This window comes from Triticum aestivum, chromosome 3B (genome assembly GCF_018294505.1).
Source record: "Triticum aestivum cultivar Chinese Spring chromosome 3B, IWGSC CS RefSeq v2.1, whole genome shotgun sequence".
Taxonomy (NCBI): Eukaryota; Viridiplantae; Streptophyta; class Magnoliopsida; order Poales; family Poaceae; genus Triticum; species Triticum aestivum.
This window is the reverse complement of record NC_057801.1, coordinates 168,077,526-168,088,631: the sequence shown is the minus strand read 5'-3', so window position 1 is coordinate 168,088,631 and position 11,106 is coordinate 168,077,526.

Here is an 11,106-nt window from a genome sequence, read left to right as displayed (position 1 = left end):
CAACATATTAAATACTATGAAGTAGTGAGGCCAGATATATGAATGTGTTCGGGTTTTTAAGTACTCACGATTTGGCCAGAGGCTTGTCCCTGGGGCGCCACTCCGAGCTGCTGTCGGTGGCCGCTGTGGAGTTGTTCGGAAGGGAACCATTCCCCTTCTTTGACGCTTCGGCCTCCAGACGCATGGAGGCCGGCCTTTTCTTTCTCCCCCCCCCCTCAGGGGGAGAATTACTTTATTCTTCTTCCTCCTCTTCCTTGTCGTCCTCGGCGACGGAGGAATGAGTCTCAACATCTTCGTACGTCATGTCCGAAGCGCCCTTGCGATGGAGACCACTCCTGGTACCCTTGGCCTTCTTCTTGGCCTTCTTCTCCGGCACTTGATAGGGTGCCAGAACCAACATCTTCGTCAGAAGCGGGATTTCTGGGTCTTCGGGCAGCGGAGCCAAATAGTGAATCCGCTCCGCCTTCTTTGTCCAGCCCTGAGAAAATCAATAGGGAGGCTTAGGCATCTTCCTCGAGTATGCAAGTAAAGTATACACCTTGAAAACATGGAAAAACTTACCGGACTAGAGGGATGGGCTAAGTCGTGCCCGCGGTCCTCGGTCGTGGTCGGCCGCGCCTCGTTGGCGTTGAAGAGCACCTTCCAGATGTCTTTGTGTGTAGTGTCGAAGAACTGCTGCAAGGTCTGGTGCTTGGCCGGATCGAACTCCCACAAATGGCAAGTCCGGCGTTGGCATGGAAGGATCCGGCGAATAAGCATCACCTAGATCACGTTGACGAGTTTGATATTCTTGTTTATCATGTTTTGTATGCGCGTCTAAAGCGATGTCAGCTCATCCGGCGAAGACCATTCCAGGCCTTTCTCTGGCGAGGAGGTGTGCCGCATTGGGGCTCCGGACCAGAATTCGGGAGCCGCGGCCCAGTTAGTGCCGCGCGGCTTTGTGATATAGAACCATGATTTCTGGCACCCTTTAACGGTCTTCACAAAGGAGCCTTCGGGCCATGCGATGTTGGGCATCTTGCTCATCATGGCGCCTCCGCACTCTGCGTGTTGGCCACTCACCAGCTTCGGCTTCACATTGAAAATCTTCAGCCGTAACCCGAAGTGGGGCGGGATGCGGAGGAAGGCCTCACACCCGGCAATAAATGTCGAGATGTTGAGGATGGAGTTGGGGGCCAGATCATGGAAATCCAGCCCGTAGTAGAACATGAGTTTGCGAACGAATGGGTGGAGAGGAAATCACAGCCCGCGGACGAAGTGAGGGATGAACACCACCCTGTCATGGGGCTCCGAGGTGGGGACTAACTGTCCCTTGGCCGGAAGCCGATGGGAGATTTCCTTGGCCAAATATCCGGCCTCCCAGAGCTGGGTTATGTCCTTCTACTTGACGGAGGAGACCATCCATTTCCCCTGCGCTCCGGATCCGGACATGGTCAGAGTGCTTTCTTGGGGCGGAGAAGATAAGAACTTGTGTGCTGGAGCTTGAGAATGGGGGAGGTTGAGAGAGATAGAAGGCGTGGGTGAAAGGGGTGAGTCCTTATCTCTTTATAAAGGCAGTGAATATCAAGCACCTCCCCACTCGCCTTAAAACTCACCTATTCCCCAAGGGCCATGTAGATGGCACGGTTAGGTTACCCATTCCCGTATCGATGAGAATCCCGCAATAAGGGGACATGATCTCTTCTTTGACAAGACATGCCAATGAAACCGCATCTCGAAATATGGAGCGGCAGGAAAAAAAACGGTTCGAATAATGACCGGGCGGTGACGTGATGTCACGCTATGAAAAGTTGTCAACGGATTGGACTCATGAAATATTATACTCTCTATGGTTGTGCATGGGATTTGTTTTGCAGAGCCGGACACGTTTTCTGTGTTCGAAGACTATTTTGGAGTATTCGGAGAAGGAACCTGCCTTCCAATGCCAAAGACAATCTGCGCGCTAGACATCTTGTCGTTGAAGCCTGGTTCAGGGGCTACTGATGGAGTCCTGGATTAAGGGATCCTTGGATGACCGGACTATTAACATGGGCCGTACTATTGAGCTATGAAGATACAAGATAGAAGACTTCCTCCCATGTCCGGATGGGACTCTCATTGGCGTGGAAAGCAAGCTTGGTTATTCGGATATGTAGATTCCTTTCTCTGTAACCAACTTTGTACAACCCTAGTCCCTCCGGTGTCTATATAAACTGGAGGGTTTAGTCCATAGAGGCAACTACAATCATAATCATATAAGCTAGACTCCTAGGGTTTTAGCCATTACGATCTCCTGGTAGATAAACTCTTGTAATACTCATATTCATCAAAATCAATCAAGCAGGAAGTAGGGTATTACCTCCATAGAGAGGGCCCGAACCTGGGTAAACATCGTGTCCCCCGCCTCCTGTTACCATTAGCCTTAGACGCAAAGTTCGGGACCCCCTACCCGAGATCCGCCAGTTTTGACACCGACAACGGGGTCACCGCTAAGCCTCTGAGTGGGAGGATTGCTCTCCACTCGGAGTCTTTTTAACTTATGCGAGTACGGGTGAGGGAGTCCTGGATTAAGGGGTCCTGGGGCATCCGTCCTGTTGACATGGGTCGGACTAATGGGCTATGAAGATACAAGACCGAAGACTCTCACATGTATCTGGATGGGACTCCCTTTGGCATGGAAGGCAAGCTTGGTGCCCGGATATGAAGATTCCTTTCTCTGAAACTGATTTTGTACAACCCTAGTCCCCTCCGGTGTCTATATAAACTAGAGGGCTTAGTCCGTAGAGCCAATCATAGTCATATAGGCTAGACTTCCAGGGTTTTAGCCATAACGATCTCGTGGTAGATCAACTCTTGTAATACTCATATTCATCAAGATCAATCAATCTGGAAGTAGGGTATTACCTCCATAGAGAGGGCCCGAACCTGGGTAAACATCGTGTCCCCCGCCTCCTGTTACCATCAACCCTAGACACACAGTTCGGGACCCCCTACCCGAGATCCGCCAGTTTTGACACCGACATTGGTGCTTTCATTGAGAGTTCCGCTGTGATGTCAAAGACAGGTTTGATGGCTCGCCTTGTTGTCAAGGACAGTATCACCTCCAGAGGAGCCCTGGTCCCAGGTCAAACCCTCCGGCTGGGCGGCTTTACCATGACCGCCCGTTCGGCCGTCAAGCCAACGATGACTTCTCAGGTCATCAAAAATCGCCTCTGTGTTGGTTCCGAACACTCCAAATGGATGGATCTGACGGAGTTGTCGTCTTTAAACGAACTCCTTGATCGCATCGCCGCCCTGGGGGTTGCTTCAGACTATGATCAAATTGGGGTTAAACCCGATCAGAGAGAAATCAAATCTCGACCGATCACCCATCAGGTAGCGGTAATCGAGGAGCAAAAAAACTCTCCCTCTATATTGAGGAGAAACTATGTTCGGATTTCCATGCTTGAAGAGCCGGATACCCGTCTATGGAACAACATACCCTGCCCTCCGAACCTAGAATCGGACAACGGGCCTGAAAAATTAGTTGACATCCCGGAGCCTGAACTATTAAGTTCGGAAGTTTCTCAAACTCCGGATCACAAATTGGTTCAGGGTTCGGACTTAAATCCACCCACCCACCTAGATACACGCGATCTTATGTACATACGACAGCAGTCTCAAGAAACGGTCCATCACTTTTGGGTCAGATTCCTCCTTGTCAAAGACAAGATCAAAGATTGCCGCGACGAAGACGTGATCTCACTATTATGCAACAATTGCACGAACGAGGGAATCCTCAATTCCCTTAAATGCCGTCGAGTATTACACTTCGCTGACTTGGCAACCATAGTACAGAAGTACTGCGCAATGGAAAGCGCCTGGAAAACTCAAGCAGCCCCTTGGGAGCCACCAGTTTCCACTCAACCCCTCGTCCCAGGCAAAGAGGATGCACCCTCGTGGGTCGCCCGATCCAATAGTAAAGAAATCGAAGCCCATTACGGGGAACGGAACCGTTCTGGAGGGATGGCTCAATAGGCCATGCAAAATACACACAACAACGGATACCATACCAACCCACAGCCTTAGAGCATGTTGGATACTCTGGCAAGTGTCCAAGAGCGGCGAGCATTTCCTCACCAAAAATACCGCAGAGCAACACCCCATGAAAGATGATGACCTTAGAGTATTGACGGTCTTCGATACTTTCACCTCAAACAATAGGCGCAAAAGGGCACTCCGCGTCCTCACTGAAGTGTGCCAAGTTGCAGCAATAAACCCCTGGGACGACACGACCATAACTTTCAATGCCGGTGATGAACCAAAATTCAGGACAGTCCAGGGAATAGGCCGCCTCGGTCCTCAGTCCAATCATGGACAGCTTTCGGCTTACCAAAGTGCTCATGGACGGCGGCTGCGGACTACACTTCATTTACGAGAAAACTCTCAACAAAATGGAAATAGAGAGGAGCCGCATTGAGCAAAGTAGCACGACCTTCTGAGGAATCATTCCCAGTCAGGAGGCACGATGCGCAGGAAAAATCACACTCAACATGGTATTCGGCACGCCGAAGAATTATCGGTCCGAAGAGATAACCTTCCAAGTGGCCCCTTTCAACAGCGGATATCACGCCTTATTAGGACGAGATGCATTTGCACGCTTCCAAGCTATACCTCATTACGGGTACATGAAGCTCAAGATGCCCGGGCCTAATGGTATTATCACTCTTGCCAGTGATCCGGACATAGCACTCCACGCCGAAAACAAAACCGCAGCGCTGGCCCTTGAGGCACTGTCTGAAGCCCTCGCGGCCGAAGAGTTAACCGCACTACGCTCCATGGTGGATAGGGACGACGTGATCCTGGACAAACGACCCAAATCCACCTCCTTTAAACCAGCAGATGAAATAGTCAATTTTCAAGTCCACCCGACGGACCCCAAGAAGATAGCATCCATCCGGGCACAGCTGGACCCAACGGTTGATGCCGCGCTATGAGAGTTCCTGCACGAGAACTGGGACATATTCGCCTGGCACCCTTCTGATATGCCGGAATCCCACGCAGGTTGTCTGAACACAACCTAAACATACTGAAGGGATATAAACCGGTCAAGCAAACACTACGGCGCTTTTCCGAACCCAAATGACAAGCTATGGCGGAGGAGCTAGCCAAGTTAATCGAGGCCGGATTCATCAGAGAAATAAAACACCCAGACTGACTGGCAAACCTGGTGATGGTGCCAAAGAAGGATAAACCCTGGCGCCTATGCGTCGATTTCAAAGACCTCAACAAGGCCTGCCCTAAGGATCCATTTCCCCTCCCTCGCATCGATCAGATTATTGATGCTACAGCCGGACACGACTCACTGTGTTTCCTCGACGCATACTCCGGATACCATCAAATCAAAATGAAGGAGTCCGACCAAGCCGCAACAACATTCATTACCCCATATGGGCCGTTCTGCTTCAACACTATGCCCTTCGGACTTAAAAATGCGGACACCACCTACCAATGCATGATTCAAACATGCCTGGAGAAACAGATCGGCAAGACAGTTGAAGCGTATGTAGATGACGTTGTTATCAAAACTAGGCACGTCGAGTCATTAATAGACGATCTGCATCTCACATTCGACAATCTCCGTACATATGACATCAAGCTCAATCCGGAATGTGTGTTTTCGGTGTTCCCGCTAAAAAACTGCTGGGCTTCATCATTTCCGATAGAGGAATTGAGGCGACCCCAACTAAAATCCGAGCTTTGTCATAGTTGGCTACGCCAACAGACCTTAAACAAGTCCATAAACTAGCCGGATGTGTGGTAGCTTTAAGCCGCTTTATCTCCAGACTAGGAGAAAAGGCATTGCCACTTTATCGCCTTCTCCGATGCACCGATCACTTCGAGTGGAATGATGTAGCAACTGCTGGAATGGAAGAAATAAAGGCTCTTTTAGTGAGCAACCCAATCCCGGCCACACCGAACGTTAGTGAACCCATGTTATTATACATATCGGCAACACACCAGGTCGTGAGTGCGGTGCTCGTCGTTGAACGAAAGGAGGACGAACACAAATTCCCGCTTCAGAAGCCGGTATACTACGTATCCACTGTCCTCACACCATGCAAATCCCGGTACCCTCATTACCAAAAAATAGCATATGTGGTTCATGGCATCCCGGAAGCTACGACACTACTTTCAAGAGTTCTCAATCACAGTGGCCTCCAAATTACCACTCAATGACATAATAGACAACCACGATGCCACGGGCCGGATTGCCAAGTGGGCCATTCAGCTCCTCTTATTTGACATAACCTACAGACTGCGCCAGGCCATTAAATCCCAAGTACTGGCCGACTTCGTCACTAAATGGACAGAGGCCGAACTCCCTAAAGAGTATCGCACATATTCCAACTGGGTCATGCACTTCGATGGCTCCAAAATGCTGGTAGGCTTAGGAGCGGGTGTTATCCTCACATCCTCCACTGGAGATACAGTTCAATACGTACTCCAAATATTATACACAGATTTCAACAATGTAGCCGAATACGAGGCCTTATTGCATGGTCTTCGGATGGCTGTCTCCATGGGAATATAAGGCCTGGAAGTGCGCGGGGATTCGAACCTCGCAATATCTCAAATAAATGGAGATTTCGATGCCAAAGATACGAAGATGGTGGCTTACCGTAACACCGTTCTCAAAATGTCGGCTCGGTTCGAGGGGCTCGAGTTTCATCATGTGGCTCGAGAAAGTAATCAAGGGGCAGATGTCCTTGCTCGCATCGAAGCCAAGCGCGACCCCGTCCCACCTAACATCTTTCTAGAAAGGCTCTTCAAGCCATCCATGGTGTGGCAAGGGGAGAGCGGCAACACCAGTCCAGATCCGACTATAACCCCAGATTCTGAACACACCGATATCATCAGGGGATCATCCACCAAAATAACACCGTCGGCCCATCTTATCATGGCAGTCATTGCACCATGGACCGAACCCTTCTTGGCCTACCTTAATAGGCGAGAACTCCCTGAGGATCAGAATGAGGCGTGCCGCATTGTCCGGCGCTCGAAAGCCTACAAGGTTCACGACGGAGAACTCTACAAGAAAAGCGCTACCGGAGTACTTCAAATATGTATCTCCGAGGAAGAGGGGCGGCAGCTCTTGGCTGAAATTCATGCCGGTCTTGGTGGTCACCATGCCGCGGCTCGGGCCCTTGTAAGCAAGGCCTTCCATACATGCTTCTATTGGCCGACGGCCCGAGCAGATGCATAGGACCTTGTCCAACATTGTGTTGGATGCCATCTTTTCGCCAACCAAAGCCATATGCCATGCCACTCTACAAGCAATCCTCATCACATGGCCTTTCGTGGTCTGGGGGCTTTATATGGTTGGACCCCTTAAAGGAGGAAGCCATAAGAAAAAATATTTGTTGGTCATGGTGGATAAATTCACTAAGTGGATAGAGGCCAAACCAGTTAAAATGGCCGAAGCCAGACGAGTGATAGACTTCATATCCGGTGTTGTTCACTGTTATGGTGTTCCACACAGCATCATCACCGATAACGGCTACAATTTTATAGCCAATGAGGTGAAAACCCAGTGTGTTAATTTGGGCATTAAGCTCGATTACGCCTCTGTATGTCACCCGCAAACAAACGGTCAAGTCGAATGAGCCAATGGTCTTATTATGAGCGGCATTAAGCCTAGACTAGTGCGGTCTTTGAAAGAATTAGACAAGCACTGGGTCGAGGAGCTCGACTCCATACTTTGGGTGCTACGGACCACGCCCAATTGCGCTACTGGATATACACCATTCTTCATGGTGTACGGCGCAAAGGCTGTGTTACCCTGCAACATTATTCATGACTCACCTCGAGTGCGCATGTATGAAGAGAGAGATGCCGAGCTTGATCGGCAGGACAGCTTAGATGCTCTGGAGGAGGAGCGCGACATTGCAAAAGCCCGTTCCGCATTTTATCAACAACAGGCCTGCAGATATCAAAGCAGAGAAGTGCATGCCAAGACTTATAATCTTGGCGGACTCGTTCTACGCTTGCCGGAGAAGAAAAAGGACAAACTCAAGCCCAAGTGGGAGGGTCCCTTCATCATTGATGAAGTTCTCATTAGAGGAGCGTACCGCCTGCGTGATGCATCAGACAATCGCCTAGAGCTGAACCCATGGAACGCGGCTAAACTCCAAAGATTTTATGCCTAGCGCTGAACTCATTGTTCATCTCCCTCTCCCTTTTGTTTCCATTATTTTTTCCCTCTCTTTTCGCTTTTCTTTTTTTAGCCTTAAATCTTTCGTGCGGCTAATCCATGCACCTATGACGTACACGTCCTCAAATTGTACGTCCATTATACCTGGGGGCTTCTTGTACAGAAGCTTATTATTATTATTTTCCGAGCATTAAGCACACCACATATGTGTCTTTTCCTCGTATGTACCTTTTCTTCGCCATTATATGCATCGATATGACTTAAGTTTTGGCCAAGCTGGTTTGCCTGGCTCCTGTGCTTATGCCCTACGTTCCCGTTAGTTCGACTAGGGCATAAAGGGAGCACCTCTGCGATTGTTACTGCCGGGTCATTCGGATGTGTACCTCAGAGCAGGTGAAGCTGAAAGCTAGCGTTCTTAAGGGAATATTTGGTTGGCGGACTAAAGAGTTTTTTTACTCATTACACTATGAACCCCCAGATGTTACGTATGCTGCGATTTTTCAATCACAGTTCAGGCATGCACGTTAACGCATGCTAACCCAGGGAAAGGAACCCTTAACGGAACTATTCTCTCTGGAAGATGTTTCTTAAACTCACAATGTAATATAACATAGCTATCCGGATACAACTTGTCTGTTCAAGCAATTATGACCCCTACGCCTGGTTTCCACGCATACCCCGGTTTATTTTTCCGCCTAGGTATTCGGAAACACTCCGCACCATTGGGTCCAGAGGTCGAAGCGAAAAGGTCTGCCATGACAATTGTTTTACAATCCGGCTAGGGAAAAATATGTCAAGGAAAGTACATAGTCACTTGGACTCAAAAATTTCCTCTTCTATGCCGTCCAACATGTTGTCTAGCTTATAATCCTATTGAGAATATTTTGCAGCTACTTTTACCTGGTCATATACCAAACTAACGGGAATTTCTTTTCCATCTGACCCTAAAGTTCCGACCCAGGCCATATGATTCGGATCAAGCTTGGTATACCATGTTTTCACCATGGCCCAGGCCTCTCGGGCACCTTCTCGCCAGGCCGATATCTTCCATAATTGGAACCGCCGCCGCACTCCCTTGAATACCTGTACAAGCTCCTCCATACTTCCTGGAGGGGAGGCGGATGGCCATAAGGCCTTGGCAACACTTTGCATCGCCTGCCGAGCTCGCTCGTGCATTTCCGACAACTCTTGTAGCAGATTGCCCAAAGATCCGGACATCTCCTCTTCGGGACGGCCGGTTAGCATACCTACAGACATAACTCTGTTAGTTCCTTTGCTCGCCAAATTACACGAAGGTAAGTTTGAACACATACTAAATATGCCGCCTCGCAGCCTCTTATTTTCCTTCATGGAGTCAGCCAGCTAGGCCCGCACATCTTTCAATTCTTCGCCCAGCTGGGTGTTGGAATCCTGGAGTTTGTTTTTCTCCTCCCTGACCCGTGTCAGTATACGTTCGCCCGCGTCCCGTTGCCTTTTGGCTTCTTGTTCACCCGCTTGTGCGACTTCTGGTGCCTCTCTCGGATGATCTGACAATCCTGCCATAAGATATGCAACTGTGTTAGCATTGCTCGTATATAGTTCTATTTTTCTTGATGGAGGGACACATTACCAGGCGATACCTTCTTGGATTTGTCCAGTTCGGCTGTCGTAGAAGCTACCTGGGTTCGACACTTTCCAGCTCTTGAGACAATAGGTTGTTCTTCTCTGTAAGCACCTGGTTTTACAATGATCCTTAAATCAACTGAATCAACTGCTTCAAGTCTCGGGGACTACTGGTATATAATTATCATGTTTTTACAATGTGAGCTCACCCGCATATCTTTCAAATGTTGATCTGTGGCTCTGCCAAGCCCATCACGAGGAGCTCGGATGTATGCATCAGCCGAGCTGAAGGCATTGGATGCCTCTTTTGTAAAGCCGGGGTCGCAAAGAGCAGCCCTCCGGCGCCGATGGTTCATGGTGCTCTCCACTTCCGAGTTTGTGATGGACACATAATCCGAATCCTCTGCCAAAGGACAATCCGACGGCAATCCCGTATCAGCCCTCGTTGTTACGGCAGGGCCTGGAACCTGGCTGTTGGGAGTGTGACTGGCAGGACTCTCGGACATAGTCTGGCGAACGCTCTTCCTGATAAGACACGAACGAATAATGTCACAGTTGGATGTGACCGCCAAAGGTCATATTTACGAAGCATACCTCTTTTATGACGGCTCCGACGTGTCTTCGCTTGCCTTCCTCTTCGAAAGCTTGCCCGGTGGGGGCGCCACTCTCTTTGGAGTCGCCTCTGATGCGGGACGGCGCGCCGAGCGCCTCCCCTTTCGAGCACGAGATAGTGGTGAGGCAGAATGAGGAAGCTCTTTTGAAGGAGATGTCTCCTGATTACTTATGTGTGAGGCAGGGAGAAGACCGGGATAGTCGGCGGTGATGGCCACTTCCGTGCTGTCATAGCTCACCTGGTAGAACACCCCATCCTCGAGCGTCACGAATATGTCTAGATCCTCTTCGAATCCGGGGTCAAGGTCCCGGTTGTGGTCCTCTGGCTGTGGTGCGGGGCTGTGGAGCGCCTTGGTGATGTTCCGCCATTCCTATTTCAAATGGACGGATTAATGTCCATGGAAAGTGACTCAGGGAGTAGATTGAGTAGAGTAGTGGGATTGGAACTCACCCAACTAGGAGGATTGTACATGGAAAATCCATCTCGGCGCTTAATAAGAATGAATTCCTCTTTCTCCCCTTTGTATAGCTCAGCCAGTATTTTGGCCAAAACGGCGGGGTGTCCGGACCCTTTCGACCGCAGCGGTAGGCGTCATGTTCTCCATTATAGTGCCACATGGGAAGCCCTCTCTATTGGAGTGGCTGAACCCGTCGTACTATGGAAGTCGTCATTACCTCGACTGTTGATAATCCGGACTGCGCGAGCACCTTTATCTTGC